We start from the raw sequence: 20,592 nt of genomic DNA, 5'->3' as shown, positions 1-20,592 counted from the left end.
TACCGTATGCCCAAATGAGGGTCTCTTTCACACATACCACGCCCTGAACGTATATGACAACTTTCTTTCCTCTAGGGAGCCCATGTGTACTTTGTGACTCCAGCCTGCCAAAGAAGTTTTGGCATCTGATAGGCATCAGCACTCTGAAGAGGCACAGGGAACACTTCTTGTCACGGTTGAGGAATACCATAATCAGTCTGACCAGGCTGCCAAATCTGGAAGCATCTGTGACCAGCCGCACCTGCTGCTTATCAAATTCTGTGTAGCAGGAAGGCCTTGCACTCTGAAAGACAGAATTTGATGGGACATCCAATGGCAAAATTGGAAATTGGTAAAAGGAAATGATCCTGGTCTACTTAAACCAAACAGAGTGGCTGTCTAGGCAGATTAGCATTTTTTTCTTCATTGACATTAGCAATAAAAATTCAGTGGAGATAGAGAGAGAACACAAAAAATTCACCCAATGTCATCCTAAAATCCCTACCAGGTGCTTCTACATCAAAAACGTTCCGTTTGGCAGTATAATTTTTCCAATCTGGATATGTTTGACACACAGATTATGGTGTATGCAGAAAAACATTCCCTTTCCCACACCTCATATATTAATTCTACCATATATTATCCAGTTTTAATCCTGGCAATAGGCCCTTACTAATCTTCTTAAGACAGTTACGGGCTATTCTCTTATCTTCTGTTTATCATACAAAAGTACCCCCAACAAGACACAAATGCAGTTGCTAGTAGACCACTTGATGTTTGTCAATGACTCTTTCTGTTTACAGAAAAAACAACTATTGCCACTAGAAAGTAAAAGTAATGATTTTATATTTTCAAACTAAAAGGCCTTAAAATGAATTTTAAAATATCTATGTTCTATTTCCCACCGTGTCTATAGTATTGATAAATAATCTTTCGCTGGCAGACAACTGTGTTAGTGTACCTTTCCCCGATGGACAAGAGTGATAAAATGCTTAACAAGCAAGCAGACAAGTCACTGTCAGGTTGACTTCCTGGGCTTCCACTAAAAGCTTTCCTTCCAACGAGAGGGGGAAAAATACACAGAAAGGTGAGCTGGAAATTCCTTCTCTATCTGCCCTTCAGCGTCTTCACAGCAGGCATTAAGTATTATCGCCCAGCCCTCTGACACCCCAAAAGGTCAGCAGACGTCCCACCTTCCCCTTCACAGCCTACAGGCATGCAGCCTTCAGCACGCACTCAGGAAGGTGCTGATACAGCAAGGTTAGAGTACAGTCCTCAAGTACACTACACTTTTTTTACCTGGTTTTCTGGCTTACCACAAACATAGCAGAAGGCAATCACATGCATTTAAAATGCCATTCTCATCCTATATGTGTAAGTATGCGTGCATTCAAATTAGATATCAAAAGGAAGCATGGTTGGTGTCTCTGAGCAATCAAAATGCCACACAGGAAGGCCATCATGTTAACAGGCAATCTGATATTTCATTCATAACCTGCAGATGCAAAGCTCTTCTTTGTAATTCATTCATTAAGCAGCACTGAAAGAAAGACCTACAACCAGAGTAATGAGCATTGATGACTTACACAAATTTAGTGCATGCAGTAAGAAATATATTAGAAGAATTTACCTCTAAGCTGAGAGACAAATACATGATTGTGCACTCAGTGTAGTTTCAGATACCTTCATTTTGGTTTTTTTAGCAAATCTGGTACCTTATCTGATTGTTGCTAATAGCAAATTGTGACTTTAAATCTATTTTGTCCTTAAAGACATGTACAGAGCACAATTACCACACTAACCTGGTACATAGCTTCAAGACTTCACTAAAGCCAAATTATAATTCATGTAAGAAAATGCCAAGCAATGCCTCTCATTGCTAGCAGAATTTCATAAGAATTGTCAAGCAGAAGACCAGGAGCTCTACATTTAAAAGTGGGCTGTACGTGCCCTCTTAGCACAGCTAAGCTTCGGTTAAATGTAGTACAAAAAATGTAGCATAAATGCACTAGGCACTTTCCTATAGACCAGGCAAAACCCATTACTAGAATTCAGCTGTGTTATAACAAGTAACTGGAAAGTAAAGTGAATTATAAAGTGAGATAAACAGTAAACAGCAGACCCATATACACTGGATTTTTAGTTTTGGATCTGCTGTGCAAATTCATAAATATTGTTCAGAAGAGGAAACTAATTTGATAAATATTAATGTGGCACCTTATGCGAACAAAGAAACAGGGAGACTGGAAACAATGCCAAAGCTAGTAAGGCCCTTGGAAGATCTGAGAAAACTTCTCACTGAAGTACTTGTAGGATTTACCATGAGTTGCCAAACTATTTCTTCTAGGCCAACGGCACCGACAGCCTTGCTCAATCTTAGCAGCATATACTACTACCACTGCCTGGAGTGCAACATGCAGTAGGATAGTGAAACCAACAGTGAACAGTACGTCCTTTTAGGTAAAAATATGAGATATTACCTCATTTTCAAACATGCTGCATGATATATAATATATTCAAATTGTCACTTTAAAAAACGGTGATACCTTAAGTTCTGAGTAATGTGTATTTTTTTAAAGCTATACAACTCATAATGTGTTATAGTGAACTCAAGATGAAATTTTAAAAAGGAACAAATTCCCTCTTTAACTATCCAATTCCAGCAGTAAGTACAATGTTTGTTCAAACAACTATCCAGGGAGGAGCTGGGGGAAGAGAGGAAGATAGAAAGAGAGAAAGAAAGAAACCCTCCATTTAGTTTGGAAGTGCCTTTAAATTTTCCATCATTTAACAGATTGTCCAATTGAGTGGAAATGTTCTGATCTACGAGTTCTATTTACTTCTGCAAACTGTTTACATACCCATCTGTCTGTAGTGGCTCCAGGGTACTGTTCAGTTCTTTCAAGATAAATACACAACCAAAATATACGTAAAGTGGCACAGAAGGAAGTCCTCATGTAATACATACACAAGAATTCATTAATAGCTTGCCTCTTACGATTTTGCTTTGAGATTAAATTATTTAAATGATTAAATGAGACATACAAGTCTCCCTTCAGTAACTTACAAACAAGTCCTGACTTCAATAAAGATTGAACTGCAGAGACATCGTATAGGAACAACTGATGCGCTAGGTTGGCATGCATAACATGAAAACATGTCAAGTGGGATTGTGCTAAAAAGCAGGTCAAGTCCATGCACATAGGCCTTTTGAGTATACCATTTATCGGCTTTCATGACACTGAAGGACTGCAGGACCAAGCTATGAATACTTTGGAAGAAAATGAAGAAGCACAGAGACTCTACCAAGCAGAAGTACTGTAGGTGTGCCATAAAATGACTTATTCCCCTTTGAGAAACAGCCCTTAAAGATAGATGTCTCAGAGTTACTACAGAAAAGTAGAACCAGTCAAGGTGTCACAAAATTTTCACTTCTTAGACCCCTGAAAAATTCACCAGCCCAATCAAATCCAGATGTCATGAAAGTAATAAAAAATCACATAACTTGAGTAAAAGTGAAAACTATACATGAACCAATCCCTTTCCATGTGAATGCCGTATCTGGGGAGAAGACTTGCACAGTGCACACGCAACCGACTAGAGTCAATAAGCACACTCTTACCCATGTCCCAGGATAGCACCAGACCGTAATTTGGACTAAGGAAGAATACAAATCTGTTACTGAATTAAAAGCACTGAAACCAAGTCAAGTACTAGGAAAACTCTAGAATTTTTACATCTGCTTGACCGTCGTAACAAGATAGCCAGGATGCTGTTTCATCAGCTCTGGGGCAAAGTGAGCTTGCATGTTCCCACTACATAGCATAGCAAATGTTGGTCATTTGCCATCAGTCTGGGGGACAAGAGGCTGGAGGACAGCCCCACAGAAAGGGATCTGGGGGTTCTGGTTGGCAGCAAGATGAAGACGAGCCAGCAGCATGCCCTGGCAGCCAGGAGGCCAACCGCACCCTGGGGTGCATCAGGCCCAGCACTGCCAACCGGGCGAGGGAAGGGATTGTCCCGCTCTGCTCTGGTGTGGCCTCACTTCAAGTATTGTGTGAAGTTTGAGTGCCACAATATAAGAACATAAAATTATTAGAAAGCATCCAAAGGAGTGCTATAAAGAAGGTCTAGAGGGCAAGGCATATGAGGGGCAGCTGAGGTCCCTTGGTTTGCTCAGCCCCGAGCAGAGCAGGCTGAGGGGAGGCCTCATGGCGGCCTGCAGCTCCCTCACGAGGGGAACAGGAGTGGAGGGGCAGGCGCTGAGCTCTGCTCTCTGGGGACAGCAACAGGACCCAAGGGAACAGCATGGAGCTGTGAAAGGGGAGATTCAAAGTCCCGAGAGAGTGGCCAGGCACTGGAACAGGCTCCACAAGGGAATGGTCATGGCATCAAGCCTGTCAGAGTTCAAGAAGCATTTGGGCAATGATCTCAGACAGATTTAATTCAGGTGGTCCTGTGTGGAGCCAGGAGTTGGACTCAATGATCCTTGTGGGTCCCTTTCAACTTGGGATATTCAATTCTATTTTATTCCTACAGGTAGGACTTGCATAAAAAGCACCGGCTGTTAGCCCACTCTCTGAAGATTTACTGCAACAAGGAGATCATCTTTTAAATGAGATTAAAAAGATATGCACTCCATTTTATCAAAATCAGCTGCGTAACCCCAGACTGCATAGCGGTTATGGCAGGAAGCTCTGGTTTTACTGGTCAAACCCAGTGAAACACTACCAGGAAGATCACATTGTAAATCAGCACAGACCGTGTGTGCGTCAGTGGGGGGAGGAATCCGAGATTTTATTTAATTGAAGTATTATGAAGTTTAAATTAAGGAAAAATAAATATTTTTAATCCTCTACAGCTTTAACAATATTTTCAGAGTCAAAATTCAAGGGTTCTTCTGTGTCTTTCATATAATTCATCAATAGCTTAATTCATTCAGATTAGAGAGAAAAGTGTAATACCAAAAGACGCTGAAGTCTAATGCAACGTATGTATTACTTTTCTCAACTTCAGTGAGGTAGAACTTTTAATTCCTGTAACATATTAACCCTTAATCTTTGGGAGTTCACTCTACAACTATTCTCTGGTAAGAGTTTAAAAATGTAATCTGGGGCGTACAATCTTATTGTATTAAAGGGAAACAATTTTGTCTTGCAGTGCTTTTGGCATCACAATACATCCATTAGCAATTGCTGATTTAAGCTTTTAACAGTGACTACAGCCGTATCAATTTGTGACGCTGACCTCTATTTTTCTGAATGAATTAAGAGGAAGAGAAAAACGTGGCTTCCACTGAGCTCCCATTCCAGCACAGGAAATCCTGTGTGGTTAGATACAGTATGTGTCGTGCTCAGAGATTTCATTCTGCTCCCCTTTAAAAGCCAACATTAGCAGCATGTCACAGGAAATTCTTCCTTATTTTCAGTAGTTCATAGGACAAGGCTTCTTTGGAAACAAGGTCAGCATGAATAGAGCATTGCTTCCTTATCGCTGCTAAGCAGCTGTGTTGAGGATGCAAGACACAACACTGCACCCTGTCCCTGAATACCTCTTTTCATAAACTTCAAGCATATTCAGCTCCAGCAGTTAGAAGTTCCTTTGTGCTTTTTTATTTTGAGAGCTTTATAACACACGCTTTCCAAAAATATTTCTTTAAAAATGCACTCGGTTAGCTTTAAGGTTAATCTCCACCAAACAAACAAAAAAATCAACATTAAGCTACTTTCAAACAGCCAGTACCACACAGCAAGGTGGAGGAAGAAATGAGGTCTTTCTTGAGACAAGGCGATGAAAGATGAAGTTACAAGCACAGAGGTTTGGCCACCAATTCAGGAAGTATGAGGCCCAATTCTAGCCCCTGCTGCAACACACCCCTTTCGAGGTATTATTGGAAGTCTCTTGCTCTTTGCTGCTCCTCAGAGTTCTGGCTGTAAATAGTCTTGAACTTAATAAGCAACTTATGAAGGAATCATATGCTTAAAGACTGAAAGCAAATTCCAGTTTGTTCTGATACAAAACAGTTGCTTAGAAATCACGCAACCAATTTTCTGCATTCTTTGTACCAGTGTGCAAAGCAACCGAATGACAACAATCCAACCCAGTGAGAATATTGTCAAGTACTCCGATGAATAAGGTATTGCTAATTTGCCACTGGAGAATGCTTTAAAAGGTTTGCCTTGATAATAACTGCAGTACCTGAAATACTTATATTTACTTTTTCCCTATTTCTGAAAGGAAGTCAAGGGATGGAGGGAAATGAGCTTAAAAGCAGAAGCAGTTTGTCAGTCAGATCTATCTAACTGGTAACACACACCAAACACCCCCAAAACACAGGCAGACCTTTAAAACTTAAATGCATAACACGCCCCCTGCACTGCCACCAGACAGACAGCAGGCAAAGCTCAGCCCCTGCAGAAAGACAAACAAATCCATTCACTGTTCTTGGCAGGGAGAGACGTAGAGGCAGCACGCTTGGTCTCACAGTGCAGACTATTTGATGAAGAATTTAGGTGGAAGAGCTCTGAGGTGAAGCTCTGCCAGCATTCCTCAGGCAAGAAGATAGCAACAGCTATCTTTGAGACACAGGATGCACACTGAATGAACACAAAAGAAGGGAAGCATCACAGAGCAGTGAAAAATGGTCCCAGGAGTTAAAATAAATTGGAGGTTGAGACATACAGCAACAGGCAGCACCCCGACTGCACTGCATTTCAATCCCGTTTGAGTTGAACAACCATACAAACATTTCCAGAAGAGATACATATAGATATATATGTCTCTCTATATATATATACACACACACATACATATATAGACATATTTATTACAAATTAAAGCTTATTGTCAACAGTTTTGTCTTCCTGCTTTTCTGGCTGTGGACTTTCTTAGTGGTTGTTCAAAACTCCCAGGAGTCCTCAGACACTGAAAGCTCTCTTCTAGTGACAGCCCCAGGCTGATGAATTCAAGGATCTTGTGTTCCCCCTGCCAAGCTGGAATGCCAAAGCATCTCTCAGGCTCCTAGATAGTATAGAAACGGTCTGGGCAAACACAATTACCCTGGGTAAAATCTCTCCCTTTTCTTCCAAAGAAAAGAAGTAATGTAAGAAAGGTCACTGGAAAAAGGTGTCTTGAAGGTAATTATGACGGCAATAATCAGCATAACTGAAGACTGATATATGTTTTAACTCAGTCATAGAATGGCTTGGGTTTGAAGGGACCTCAAAGCCCACCCAGCTCCATCCCCCTGTCATGGGCAGGGATACCTCCCACCAGACCAGGCTGCCCAAAGCCCCATCCAGCCTGGCCTTGAGCACCTCCAGGGATGGGGCATCCACAGCTGCTCTGGGCAGCCTATGCCAGGGCCTCACCACCCTCACAGTAAAGAATTTCCTCCTAACATCTTATCTAAATCTCCTACCTTTTACTTTAAAACCATTCTGCCTTGTCCTATCACTATCTGCCTATGTAAAAAGTTGCTCTCCATCTTTTTTATAAGCTTCTTTTAAGTACTGAAAAGGTACAATGAAGACTCACTGGAGCCTTGTCTTCTTCAGGCTGAATATCCCCAGCTCTCTTAGTCTTTCTTCATAGGAGAGGTGCTCCAGTCCTCTGAGCATCTTCATGGCCCTCCTCAGGACCTGCCCTAACAGATCCTCAACCTTCTTATGCTGGGAGCCCCAAACCTGGATACAGTACTCCAGGTGGGGCCTCACAAGCATGCTGTCTGTCTCAGACCAGTTCCTTGCCTTGCATGTGCCTTAACACTACTTCAAAGAGGATCTATTCCATGATCTTCCCAGATATAGAGAGAAAAGGAATAAAAATACTGTACTGTTCTGGGTTTGGTAAACATTCAGAAGCCATTTTACAAGCTACAAAAAAAAAAAAAAAAAAAGTTACCATGAAGTCTGCTGTATATCAAATTGCAAACTCAATTTTGAAAGCATATTCTAAACTAGGAATTGCAAAGGATAAATGAGTAACATTTCAAAGCACTAAAATAGTAAGGAAGTGCACACAGAATCACTTCAGACATCTAAGTGGGTAATCATTCCTATGACACCAGGGCAAAGCAGATGAGGTTCATTCTGCAGTGCGAATAACAACAAATTGGCTTTGCCCTAATGTGCAGAGTAGTCTTCAACTTTCCAGCTGATGTCCTTCCTTACAAAGAAGGAAGGCTGCTCTTCAGGCCTCCAAAGCTTCAGCCAGTCTATTTTTTTCAGGAGGTTGATGTTACCTTGAACCTCAATATAATTTACAAAGCCAGCACTTTTAATTTAATGCCTTATTTCCTGTGGGATAACTATTCAGATAGATTTTCCTTTAATAGTAATATAATGCTAAAAAAGAGGAAAACAACAACACATAAACACACTCAACCCCTCAGATCTTTTAACAGTGTTTTTGAATTTGTTGTTACATCCAGCTGTAGCCATATCTGAAACTAGACAACAAAAAGGTCTGTATGGTCAAACTGGTCTATGTGTCCTACAGATGTAAGTGTATCAGGAGCTACTCCCTCAACACTGCATACTGTACTCCAGGATGATTTCCTTTAGATTTTACTTAACATTAGAAACTTGAGATGTGCAAAGCCAGCCACAAAACAGCACATTAAAATGAGGCTCAACAAGTACTTGTGCTGGTTACACTCATGGACACGTCCATAGGATCCTCCCTCTCACTCCAATGCATTTGACAGGGACAGACTTTGATTCCTTTCCTTCTGTGAGGTTAAACTGCAGCTGAAAAGGGGGCTGAGGTGGTACTTCAGTTCCATCAGTGCCTATGGAAAACTCAAGGCCATTCTCTTCTCACACCCAGAGAGCTCTGCAGTCCACAGCCCGCTGAGGCTGATGACTTCTGTGCAAGGTTTTGAATTGTGAAGTCTGTATTGCTTGGCTCAAGTACATCCATTGCTTAGTCTACCAGCACCTGTTACGTTAGAAACAAGAGGAAAAAGCTTCTGCCTGAGTCATACGCAGCATAAGCTGCACTGACATCATGATAAATGCAGGCTAGCTGTGAGAAAGGAAACTACCAGTCTAGAAACTGCCCCCACTGCCCAAACAGGACGCAGCTACCAGGAAGTCGCTACTGACAAATTTTAATGATTTACATTACGTTTGTCGAGGGATTATTTGCATGCAGTACACTGTAAGACAGGAAGGGAAAAAATAAAACTCACTAGAGCACAGCCCAAGCAAGGCAGCAGAAAGCATGACTGCTGAAGCAAGGGGACATTGACTGGAGTCATTAAGAATGACTAGTTGCTCGAGTGACCCGGCTTTAGGTCAGTGTCAAATTCCTCTGGGTTCTTTCAGCATCATGGAGATCATCAATATTCATCTATTTTCTGGCAAGGAGACTCATTCTTTAGATTCCCCCATTAACTGAATAATGCAGGCAGAAGAAAGTTGATTTTTATTTTTTTTTGAACAGTCGGACCCATCCCTCTGCAAATAATTTTCATTTTATGGGAAAATCATCCCTCCTTTTCAGTTCCATCTTTGGCACAGAAATATTTAATTCTAGTGATTGCAAGCCAAAGTACATGACCAGGCTCATTACCTCTCGCATGTAGAGATATCCTCTTTTTAACTTAAACCTGCCTGGCTGACACACTTCATGTAGCAACAGGCTCTGGGGCCAGATGAAGGGACAAAATGGACAAACAAACATTTTTGTACTCAGAGAGCTATGAATTTGTGGTGCAATAGGCCACTCAGAAGTCACGGAGGGCCCCGAGGGAGCGAGGGGGGCAGAAAAATCCCACTGGAGCATGAGGCCAAGCAACGGACAGCTTTCAGTTGGATAAGGAGGACCAAAAAAAAAACACCCAAAAAACAACACACACACACACTACCCTCACATCCTAATATTAAAGTACAAATTCTAAATGTTGTGGGGTGAATCATTCAGCAAGTCTCCACTGAGGCCTGGTACTTCCTGCCCAGGAACAAGCATCCATTTCTTCACCGTGGTCACTTGAATTTTAAGGGTTCCCTTGCCAGCGGTAAACTGATCTGTCACAGGCCACAAAGGATCCTATACAACAGAAATCAGCTTTATTGCTCTTCATTGTTCTTTCAAGCAAGAACTATGTTAATCTTAGCAGAACCTTCACCAGGCTGCCAACAAACACGCAGGCCATTTGTATGGAGGCTTTCACCTCACTACCCCAAAAAGGGAGGAGAACCGTAGTTAATACTTTGAAGAAGCCATTCTGTTTAAAGACGAAACAAAACGCACATTCACATTGCCAAGAAGAAGGATTTGGAAGATTTACTCACTAGCTCTAAAACCTTGTATTTTTATAGCACGCAGAGGAAGGCATGGGGTACCTGATAACCAAGTTACAGTGAGACAACTTGGCTGAACTCTGTCAATCCACGTAAGGACACCTTAACATTTGAGAATTAAACTTAGAAACTGAGCAAATAATGCCCCTGATGCTTTTAACAGTGTACAGTCAAAGAGATTTTCCTCTAATGGAATTACAGAACAGAAGCATGCCTTGTTTAGCACGTTAACAAGCTTGCATTTACTGCTGTCAGCATTAGACCTCCCAGTACAGCCGTCATCCACATAATCAATGAAAATAGTTTACAAAATGCCACTCTGGTATTAGTCAGACACTGTTATTCACCCAAGGCAAGATCGCTAAGTTTAGGAATAAGAGTAGCATTTTTCAGCATGGAAACTGGTTTGTCGACAGCCATTCTTCTCCTGCACAAAACCTTCAACAATGCCAGCTCCGAGCAACAGTAGGCTCATTTACTGGCGGGAGAAAAGGCGCCCCTTTGTATCAGCAGTTTTGTGCCCTTTCAATAGCAGCTCCGGTGGTAGACTGGTGTGGACAATTGCAGTGACCATCTGTGACCACCAGACAGTTCGATAGCTGCAGGACTAACTTAGGTTCAACATCGCCACGTCTTGCCCTGCTGAGTCTTTCATGCCGCTTTGAAAAACTTAATGAAAATGGATACATTCAGAGCTGAATAAAAAGAGGTCTCGGCAGGCTTGACCCTAAATCTAAACAATGGAACTGTAATGCCAGCACCATTGTAACAGCACGACAGATGTAGGTCGTGCTAGCTTTCATCTGTGGCTGTGACTGATAGCTTGCAATTTGCTGACAAGTTGTATACAGTTTCCATTTTCATTTGGCTTGTAGGCATGAATTTCTAGGGTTCAATTAAGATGGAAGATGCATGGATTTTTATTTTTTATTATTATTTTGTTGTTTTTATTCCCAGAGAAAATTCTTACGAAGACAATAGTCAGTGTGTATGACTGACCTAGGGACACTCTTGTCCTAAATCTACCCTGTAAAACTTGTTCCAGAATTATTCAGTGGAAGATCAGTTTCAAAAGTTTACCGAGGAATATCACCAAATTAACCAAAGAAGTTAATTCACAAAATCTTTAGTATCAGGTCCAGATTTCAATAGCTGTGTACTAGTACTTACTTGTCTGCTTTAATTATGTAATCTAAGTTGCATTATATTTAGTTAATTAGCTCTATAAATCCATACGTCCTAAGCACATGTTCTCTGATGGTACATCTGCACCACATACTCTGTCCTATTTGGATCAACATGAGGAATTGATTTTAAATTGGAGAGCCAGGGAAAAACAAACAGACAGAATCTCCTAATCCACACAGATGAGTTGAAGAGCAGTTACAGGGAGTTTTACATTAATTCTTCTCAGGTCTCTCTGGAAAGATGCAGAGCATCTATCCAACAGCAGCACAGCTAGCTTGTGTTAGGGCTGCCCTTGTCAGGCAAAATGTCTCCAGAAGAGCCTTAGAGAGACATCAAGACATAACAGCAATTGGTTCTTAAGTTCTCCTGAATTTGTAGGCCACCCCCTTTCTCTGTATCCCCTTGTGTGTTTGGATGGGTGAGCAATGAAAAGTTGACGGACCTTGAATAAAGAGGTTCAAGGTCTTTCCCTTTTCTCTTCCTTGAATGAATGCAAAAGGACATCAGGAAAGCTTCCTGGGTCTTCCTCGTTCTCCAGTAGGAATAGTAAGTGGTACCATTTTGCACAGAAACGTTTCCCAGGCTGAAGGCAAGCTTTAAGACAGCAGTTAAAAGACTCGGGCAATCTTTAGCTGTTTTGGGTCATGGAAACAAATTTGCATTTCATTTCAAAACTAAAGAATAAAAAGTTATTTCTTAAAAACACTTTACTGTGTGGATGACTGAGCAATGGAACAGGTTGCCCAGACAGGTTGTAGAGTCTCCCTCCTCAGAGATATTCTAAAGCCACCTGGACATGATCCTGGGCAACCTGATCTAGGTGGCCATGCTTGAGCAGGGGTGGGGTTGGACCAGATGAAGTCCAGAGATCCCTTCCAAACTGACATTATGTGATTCTGTGAAAAATAGAAGCATATATTTAAGCAAAATTAGCCCCCATTTTTTCCCTCCATCTCTTGTCCGAAGGAGAGAGGGGACAGAGGAATAAGAAACTTACATGAGATGGCTAGGAAAATTTTCGTAACTAAGTTAGAAGAATTTTCCAGCTCAGCAGAGTCCTTGAATGTGCTCATGCAATGTATTTTCACTTCGTTAAGCACATAATACCATCATTATATAAGAAGAATTCCCATATCCCAATCTCATTTAAACTGGTGGCAGGAGCATTTTGGGGCAAAAGCATCTCTGGCCAACCTGGTGAGGAGAGCTTTCAATCTGGAACAACAAGGGAGGGAGACAACCCATAATCTAATGAGGAATTAGCAGACCAGGACAACAAGCAAAGCAGCTGATGTGATATGGATGAGACCTTGTAATCAACTAAACAGGATTGAAGGGGGTCTACCTCAAGCATAAGCACAGAAATAAGAGAGCACCTACAGAACAGTATCATGGGGGAAGCCCTCACACCTATTCTGTGAAATCAGCACGACTGTGAGGCCTCTGTGAAGTGCCTGTACAGTAACATATGCAGCACAGGCAACAAGGAGTAGGAGTTAGAGGTCTGATGTAGTTGTGGGGTGATAATCTTATCAGCATGACAGATATGCAGTAGGATGGCTCACACAAGCAGAGTACCACAATGGGTAAGTGAAAAACATCTTGTGAAGGACAGGTAGGATAGCAAGGAGAGGGAGCTGCCCCGTATATGAGCAAACAGTGGAATGCATTGGGACAGATGCTGAGCCAAGCTGGGACCTTATGAGTGAGTATTAGTGGGCAAACCAACACAGGCAACCTTGTGGTTGGTGTCTGCCACAGACTGCCTGATAAAGAAGTAGAAGATGAGGCCGTCTTCAGGTTTACCTGCTCTAGTCTTCATGCGGTACTTCATAGGATAACCATCCTGGTATCTACTAGAAAGGCAACACAGCACAGCAAAAGCAATTCAGGAATTCTCTCGAGCACATTGATGATAATTTTCTGACATGGGTGATTAAGGAGGCAGTGAGGTGAGACAGTCTGTGGAACCTTGTGAATAAGGAAGAATTAAGCCAGGGATGTGACGGCTGGGACAGTCCCAGCTGCCATGACCATGAGATGGCGGAGTTCAAGATCCTACAAGGACGGAACAAGACAAATAGACCACTGCTGAGTGGAGCAGAGAACATGGTGATGAAGAACAGAGACAATGTTGAGGTACTCTGTGTCATCTTCTCCTCAGTCTTTACTGGTAAGACTGGCCTTCAGCAACCTCAGCTTCCAGAGACCACTGGAAAGTCATAAGTAAGACTCACCCTTGGATGACAGGACCAGGCTAGAAAACATTCAAGCAAACTGGATTTATGTAAGTCCACTGGTCCTGATGGGATACATTCACGAGTGCGTGAGCTGGCCAATGTGATCACAAGGACATTCCTGACTATCTCTGAAAGGTCATAGCTAGTGTGAGAATTTCCTGAGGAAAAAAAAATGCAAATGTGATTCCTATCTTCAAAGAGAAAAAGGAAAATGATCCAGAGAACTACAGCTCAGCCAATTTCACCTTGATCGTGGGGAAGGTTAAGGAGCAATTAATTCTGAAAATCACTTCTAAACATACGAAGGACAAGAAGGTGATTGTGAGTAGTCAGTATACATTTACAAAAGAAAAACCAGGCCTGACCAACTTGATAGTCTTCTAAAATGAGATGACTGACTTGGCAGATGAGAGAAGAACAGTGGATGTTAACTTGACTTCAGTAAGGCTTTCAGTGTTGTCCTCTACACTATCCTCATGGAATAAAAGTAGAGGCTAGATGAACAGACAGTGAGGTGGACTGAAAACTGGTTGAACTATCAATCTCAAAAGCCTGTGATTACCAATATGAAGTCCATCTGGAGGCCAGTCACTAGTGTTGTACCCCAGGGAGTGATATTGTGGCCAGTACTGTTCAACATCTTCATTAATAGCCTGGACAATTAGCAGAATTCACACTCAGCAAGTCTGCAGATGAGACAAAATTGCAAAGAGCAATTCCACCATGTGGTTGTGCTGCCATTTGGGAGGATTTCAACAGTCTGTAGAAATGGACAAACAGGAACCTAATGAAGTACAAAAAAGGGAAATACAAAACCCCATACCTGGGAAGGAATAATCCCAGGCATCAGTACACACTGGGGGACAACTAGCTGGATAACTGCTTATAAAAACAATAAAAACAAGTCTTAAGGGTCCTGGCGAACACCAAGCTGACTGCGAGCCTGCAATGTGATCTTACGGCAAAAAAAGGGCAACAGTCTCGCAGACTGTGCCAGGAAGACAAGGAAAGGAAGTGCAAGGAAGACAGGGAAAGGACAAGAGGCAGTGGGCATTCACTCATATTTAGGGGAAAAAAAGGAAAAAAAAGACCTTTTAATTTTTCACTCTTGAGTTAGTAGTATCTCCTTTACATGAGGTTTACCTTACTGATTCCTGTGACAAACCAGGACCAGTCATGGTCAAGGAGGAGCCATTTAGAAGCACATTCTATAAATGCAAAGACCTGTTTCTGCCTCTCCTTCATGGTAAAGGCTCCCACGTGCCAGCTGAGGTTGTTCCATGGGGAGTGTGGACAATAGCTTTATCCTGCAAATTAATTATCTGCATGGGATGCAGCAGAGGGGATGCAAGATAGCAGAAGGTTTAAGCAAGTTTGCAGTACAGTGCTATTGTGATACACCCTTTGCACCTCCGCAAGTAAGATGCACTGTGTTCTGCACTGAAAATGGAGTTTACCATTCACCCAATAGATCTGGAATGTTAATACTTGTAAAAGAAAGTTTTAAGTGATGAAGATTGTATGAGTTACTGAATAGAAAGGGCTATTCCTTTCCTTTCCAGAAACCCAACCACAAGTCCTTTGAAGTCAACAGCAGCCTTCCCCTCAGTTTAGCAAGTTTTGATTAGATCCTTTTAAAGAGACATTATGGATTTTGCTCTGGAAAGCACTCTCTTGATAGGAAGAAACAAGCAGGAGGCTGCAAAGCACCCGAAGAGAGAGGTAATTAGGGAAATGGAGCATCTCAAGCCATGTTGGAGCGCTTTTCTACCCAAACAAGAGGCAGAACCAATGACTTCAAAAAACAGCTGCCTTTTGTCATTGTTGGATTTGGCATCTGAACTGCATAGGACAGGCATAGGACAGATGGCCAAAGCTTCATCACAACCATCTTTAAGGTGTTCCTTTAAAAAAAACTAACTTAAGAAGGAGATTATTCCACGTCTAATTGCATACAATAAGCCAGTAAACATTAGATAAGCACGTGCAAAATAAAAACTATTTCACATCTGCGAGGCTTCCTCTTACCAATGTCTGATGGGAAGAGGAGACTGCAGTTGGTACTTTTGACAAAGGTCATTTCAGATATAAGTTAAGAAAACTTTAAATCTACTAAATATTATTCCTTAAGGCTACCAGTTTTAAAATTTGCTGAGGCTGAGCAAAAGATCTTCAAAACCTCTGCAACGCAGTGCAACAACATATACCCCTCAGAAAATACCAGAAAAGATTTGTCATTGTTCATGTTTAAAGGAAATACATTGTACTTAGCTCATACAAACTCAGTACAAAGATGAGTAAAAGAGGAATGTAATTTCAAAGCATGCATGGACCAAAAACAAAACAAAACAAAACAAAAAACAATGCAAACAAAACAGCAAAAGCAGACTGCTATTAATTTTACATTGCCATATAAGTATTTACTGTATGAAAAATTAAAGTAAGAAAAACCCCAGACCAAACCACTGAAAGGTAATTTCCTTTAAATATCTTGACTTAGATACTCAGGGACGTGGAGAAGGGGAATCTTATTTTAAGAGTTCCCAAACTAAAAATGACTGGTTTATAGTAAACTCAGCACTTAACTTTGTAAACAGATGTGCTTTTTGCAAACTTCCTCCACCCCATCCATTCTTTTATTTATCTGAGTTAATGCAAGTTTCTCTTGCACGAAGCAAAGAAGAATGCAACTGGAACTCCTATCCTAATTACAGGTTTCTTTGTTCTATTAAGAGCTTTACTTGACTGCTCAACACTATTGCCCAGAAGAACAATCCATATTTAAATCTCAATTTCCCTCACAGGAAGAGAGTCCATTTGGAGCCTTACAGTAGATACAACTGGCTTGGGGACAAAATACTGTTAAAAAAATGCGTTAATCTAAACTTTCTTCCTGAACCATGGAATGGTTTGGGTTGGAAGGGACCTCAAAGCTCACCCAGCTCCAGCCCCCTGCCATGGGCAGGGACACCTCCCAACAGGCCATGCTGCCCAAAGCCCCATCCAGCCTGGCCTTGAACACCTCCAGGGATGGGGCACCCACAGCTGCTCTGGGCAGCCTGTGCCAGGGCCTCACCACCCTCACAGTAAAGAATTTGTTATGAATATCTAATCTAAATCTCCTCTCTTTTAATTTAAAGCTTTTGCCCCTTGTCCTATCGCTACACCCCCTGATAAAGAGTCCCTCCCCAGCTTTCCTGCAGGCCCCCTTTAGGTACTGGAAGGCCACTATAAGGTCTCCACAGAGCCTTCCCTTATGGGTCTCAAATCTACGCTCTTTACCCACTTACCTTTACCCTTCTAACATTTTGAACATTTACATGTGTGTGCAGCTGCCTCCTGTACCAGCTCAGGAGGTTGTGGAGAGGGTGAAACTAGAGACTGTAAGAGATGGAGCTACTCAGATATAGGCATAGTGTAAAAACACACCGCAGAACTGGTGCTACCACCTACGAGACTGCTGCAAACAAGGAGGACTTCCACCAACAGCTGTATTCCTCAGAAACTTACCGCTGGTACTCAGTGGCAAGAGGACAAGACGCATAGGACAGCAGCTTTTTGACAGGCTTCAGATTTGCATGCAAAATAAAAGTGACCAGCAACCCCAGCCTATTAAAAATAAAACCAGAAGTTCCTTCTCCAGCTCAGCTTTCCACAGACAAGCTGCTCACCTGAGCCGGCAGCCAACTGAGCTATTTATCTTGCAGAATGGTAAGCAAGTGTGAGACCAGTGGCATTTGTAAATGCCGTATGTGTGAGCCACTGAGCACAGCAGTGTCAGGCTTCTACACGTCAGAAATGTGCAGCTGTCTGTTGAAATAGTGGGGTTTGGCTCTGTCTGGGGGGTACCACAATCTAAGAGGTTCCCAAGGGAAACACCTTGCAGCTCCTTGTGCATCTCTTGATGAAGCATATTACTTCCCCACGTATTCCAAGTGCGATCACGTAAAGGCCAGGTGTGCAGTCAGTAACGGGACAGCACGTGCACGCAGAATCCAGCCATATAACACGGTGCACATGTGCCCTAATGGTGTGCATTTGAGGTCACACGACAACACTACCTGGTCATGGCAAAAGAAGTTGTTTTAGAGCCAAGACAAAGTGGAGCACAAGGCAGAAAGGAAGATCTTTGTCACCAAATACACAAAATCAAATTGTGATAGTAACTGGCCCACGTCCTGCTCCAAAATCTTACCTGGAGCAGCTCTCCAGATAGAGGTGATTCTGACGAACGGGGTCTGGCCTAAGGTCCACAGGTTGCTCGAGGCTCCACAGTATCATGATTACAGATTCAGGGAGTTGCATTTGAAATAAACAAACACAAATCTCCACTTCCTGGTTAGTGCTCTCTGTTTTACGCAGACACGCACAATATTCATCAACGCTATCTCATCACCAAAGTGAAAATGTTTAGGGAAACAGCGTGCCACATCTGCACAGTAATTCAGCAAACTTCTTTCAAATACAAGCACCAAGCTTTTTAATATTTACCCAACTTTTGTTCCTGATGCAAATACTCTGCTCATTCACTCTTCCATGCTATGTTCATTCCATCAATATTGCAATTTCACAGCTAAACATATTAATAGGGTCATAAATATTCAGATTATGTAATAAAGGCAGAGAAAGCAGCCGATAAAATGCTGTTAACATTCATTTACAGCAGCTGGGAAGGCCCTGCCAAATGCTGCTTTACATAACAGGTCGTGACGCTCTGACTGCATTAAGCTTTCTGATCACTCTTCCTTTATCTGCTATGATTTTGAACACAATATGAGACAGTGCAGGCTATCCGATGGATTTAGAAGTCCTTTCAAGCACACCAACATTTCAAAGGTTTAAAAGATTACACTATCAAAAAGAACCTTGTGCTTACTGTGTTTGTGCTTTTGCATTCTATAGCACAGGCAGGAAAGCGAGATTCGCATCGCTTAGCTCCCCAATTCACTGCCTGCAATAAGTTTTAAAAGTGAGTTCGTTTATTGTACCATACCTTAGTTGAGCTAGATGCTCAAAAAGAACAACATTCAGTGAATTTCAAACACCTCCGTTACAGTTTTCAAAAGGCATCTTGAACACTATTGAGACATGCTGTAGTGTGTGCATAATCCCGGCAGTAATCTAAATTAATTTTATCTTGAGAGTTGCATCTGAATCAGGTGACAGTTCTTGCTTTGCTTCAGTATCTCCCGTTATGCCTCTGTATGTTTCAGTACATTCTCTGTTAGACTTACGAAACCAGGATTCCCAAATCGTGGGTCGGGCCCCACCAGCTCCTGAGCAAGCTTCAGCCTGACATGAGGCTGCAGGACGAGGTCAGGACGTTTGACTGCCTGCAGTGATGACTCACGCTTTGATTCATTCCATTTGCATATTTCCATGCCAAAATTAAGCCCAATCCTGCAGACGTTTATGGAGATTAGTAGCCCTAGGAAGGTTAAGAGCCCTGGTGAGGTCAACAAATTCATGTGTATAAAGTAAACAAGGCTGAGCATAACAGGACACACACGGCAGCTACTATGCTGCTTAGAGAAGCAGTACTGCTTCATTCATCCCTCCAGCCCTGCATTCGTTAGCAACTATTCACAGCACTGAATGCCATACAAAGCCTCATGCTTTAACTGACTGAAATTTTACAGCAGTAGGTCTCAAGCTTTCCTGCAGCCAAGGCACGTTAGAGAGAAATGACCCGTCTATACCCCACGGAGGAGTTTGAGCAGCGCATACAAGCTCAGCCTACACCCCATCGGTGTGGGGAAAGCTTCCGTGATGCCCACGCCACCAGCTGGGAAACCACAAGGCTAAGGTAAACAGGACCTGACCAGTTACCAGATGGTGACAGAAATCTTAACCATTACTGGAAAAATAAGACTTGCAAAGGAAAACCTCCTAAACTCCTGCAGACCTAGCAACTCATCAGTGCATTCAGTCCCCTGAAACAAAGACCTCTCTTCCCTTCACATTAAATGCACTTGCCAAAGTTAGAGTGTAGTTTTGTCCCACCCTCGGAGAGAGGCTATATATATATATATATATATATTTATTTATTTATTTATTTGTTTGTTTTTTTTCTCCACAAGAATGCATCTGCTTGCACAAGAATTACAGAAGAGGTGTCTTCCCAAAATCACAGACACCTGAGATGAGATTCAAAGGGTAGTTCCAACGTTATGAACACACTGTATGAATAATGACCCTTCTGATCCCAATCAGGGACCCGAATTCTTGCTGCCCTACGTAAGGTGTGAGTCGTAACTTAAAAATATCTCTTTCAAAGCATTTTGCAAATAGGCATAGAAGCAAGGCAGAAGTTCCCCAAATGGAAGTAACTATCATAGTAAATCCCATGGTCTCACATACTACTGATATCTTATAAACTGTGAAAAAAATATGATTTCAGAGATGGCATCAAAAAAAAACACACAGTATCTGGAGTTAAATTTACTTTCAAATGCCCTAACACAAGCAATGAAGAAAGCCACACAACGTGAAACACACGTGTGCTGCAAGTCTGATGTTAAAACTCAGAAAATAGCACATTACACATGAAGTCAGGGCACTGAACTTTCTAGTAAGCCTTCACACACATTCCATCTCCTTGCTTACAGTATTTGTAACGCATTAGCTATTCATTTGATTCATCATTCCATTGCAATTAAAAAAAGGTAATCAAATGAATAGCTAGATAAATTACCTGGCAGCTTGGTGGAGTGCAGAAGAGAACGAGACACAAACTGTTCTTTCAAACACTAAATACTCCAGTGTACAAATTCAGAAACATACCCAAATGGTCTTCTTAAATTCCCGTTTTAAATCAAGTAGGAGAGAATTTGGACATTTCCATCTTCCTGCCTGATTCTTAGCAGCAGTACTTTGCA

At 41.9% G+C, this 20,592-nt stretch overlaps 1 protein-coding gene across 2 annotated transcripts in view; it reads right to left on the bottom strand.

Annotated features, from left to right (window-relative positions):
• Positions 1 to 20,592, bottom strand: part of SRGAP1 (SLIT-ROBO Rho GTPase activating protein 1) — a 147,413-nt gene that overhangs the window by 114,601 nt on the left and 12,220 nt on the right. The window lies entirely within an intron of this gene.

This window comes from Aythya fuligula, chromosome 1 (assembly GCF_009819795.1).
Source record: "Aythya fuligula isolate bAytFul2 chromosome 1, bAytFul2.pri, whole genome shotgun sequence".
NCBI lineage: Eukaryota > Metazoa > Chordata > Aves > Anseriformes > Anatidae > Aythya > Aythya fuligula.
This window is presented reverse-complemented; position numbering and strand designations above follow the sequence as displayed.